Below are 2,229 nucleotides of genomic sequence, written 5' to 3'. Positions count from 1 at the left end.
AGGGGGCCCGGCCTCGAGCACTGAGTCTCACGCATTCTCATGCAGGAGCAGGACTGCTGGCCGTGTGACTGAGGCTGCTCCTGTAGACTCAGCTCCTGGGCGTCACGGGCTGAACTGTGTCTCCTGCCACATTCCGATATCAACTCCGGACACCTGAGAACGTGACCGCGGGGACAGGGCCTGTGAAGAGGCGGTTGGTTGCAGTGAGGCTGTGGGGTGGGCCTGGTCCAGCCCGGCTGGTGCTTTTACACCGAGGACAACAGGACACACAGAGGCACCAGGGGCACCACTGCACAGAGGGACGACCGTGTGTGTGTGAAGGGCCAGCCAGGGGGAGGCCGCAGAGGACACCCACCCTGCAGGCACTTTGACCTTGAACTTCCAGCCTCCAGACCTGTGAGGAAATAGATTTCTGCCGTTTAAGCCCCCTAATCTGTGGTACTTTCTTCTGGCAGGCCTAGAAAACCAAAACACAGCACGACCCTGGGGAAAGAGCTCTCTGCACAGCCTGAACAGGGCTCCCGGGAGGGCCGGGGACAGTGCACGTCCCACTCACTGCTGCTTTGTTCCCGGGTCACTCCTGCGCTCAGACCAGCATGACGAGCAACGAATACTTGAGTTTTTCCCGCATGTCAGACATGACAGGAGGTTGCTGCCTCCTGTATTATCTCACGTACTTGTTAATGCTCACCTGAGGCTCGGAAGAGGTTCATTGGTTTCCCCACGGTCACCCAGTTAGGGCACGTGGGACCCAGGGTGGACGCCCGGGCCCTCTGATTCCGGGGCCAGGCTCCTCCACCACACCCAGGGGTCTCCCTGGGAGCTGCCAAAGACCAGGGGTGTCCAGGGCCACACGGTACCCTCCCTTTCGAGAGTCACCCCGTCCTCCCAGAGGCATAGACACTGGGGTTTGTAAGCTCTGTGACATAGACAGGAAACTATATACTAGTCCTAATTCTACCTTTACCTGACCTTTCAAGCCAAACCCTTACCTGACGCCCCGACCCTATTCGGTAGCTAGTTAAGAGGCACATACGGCCCCAAAGATACCACTAGGGAATCACTTAAAGTATCACCGCTTTGCGGCCACCTTGTTCTGTTTGGCTTCGTTTGCGGAGGACAACTCTATCTGGAGCTCCTGGTCAATATCTATTTTTAATGGGATATTTATAATTGGATGTTTTTATAACCTCCTTCTCATGGTCACTTGTTTTCTTTCCAGAATCACGAGGCTTTTTAATAGATTGGCTATGGCAGCAGAGAAGTGACTAAACAGCGTGGGTCCGATTGTCGGTAGAAGCTGAGAATCCTCATGTTGGGTGCCTGCTACACTTTCGGAATTAAGGGATGTCACCGCTGCACGTGGCTTTCTGTTTCTGCAAAAGACATGCATCGCTCCCGGGAGGGACAGAGGACACGGAGGTGATTAAAAGGCTTAGTGCACATTGAGAGAAACCGTCAATGGAAATTTCTATTACTTAATTCAGTTTGACAAATATTTATTGTCGATCAATTACACGCTGAGCAAGGATTTATTGCTGGAGGCATGGTGTTTTTAGCAAAATATTGAACACAATCATCAGAGCTGGAAGAAATCTTAGAGATCACGTAGTCTGAGTCTCTCACTTTAGTGATGAAAAACATGAAGTCCAGACAGAGGAAGTAGCTCGCCCAAGGTCAGACGGTTGGCTCCTGGCAGGCAGGGAGCTAGGGTATTTCTGACTCCTAGTCCGATGGTTCCAAGACATTCTGCGGCAGTCAGACCCTCCAAGTCGGTTCACCACACTGTGAAAACCATGTGCACATCTGGAAAGGATCCATAAAAAAATAACCAAAATTGGCACGGGATGGAAAATAGATTTTTAAATTAAGTAGCAAGATTCCAGCTGGACATGAGGAAGCATTTTTTGGCTGCCAGGGTTATAAAATATCAAAATGAGAAAATCAAAGGAAAACACACCCAGAAATTCAAAAGGACAAGAGATAAGCCTCTGTCTTTGATTGCTGGAGGGTCACCTGCCCCAAAACAGGGAGCTGGAACGAATAATCTCTCCGTTTCACCCAGATCTATTAGAATTCAGTTATGACTCCAAGTGTCTTCTAGAAGGCTTCGGCCACGCAAACTGCTGTTACCAAGTCCAGCTGCATCATTGGTCTTGTAATTTGTTTGAAATTTCCTCTTGAAACTGTTTCCTTGCCCTCTCATTTTTTTTTATTTCAAAAAGCCTT

This window comes from Eulemur rufifrons, chromosome 8 (genome assembly GCF_041146395.1).
Source record: "Eulemur rufifrons isolate Redbay chromosome 8, OSU_ERuf_1, whole genome shotgun sequence".
NCBI lineage: Eukaryota > Metazoa > Chordata > Mammalia > Primates > Lemuridae > Eulemur > Eulemur rufifrons.
Note: the sequence above shows the minus strand (reverse complement) of the source record.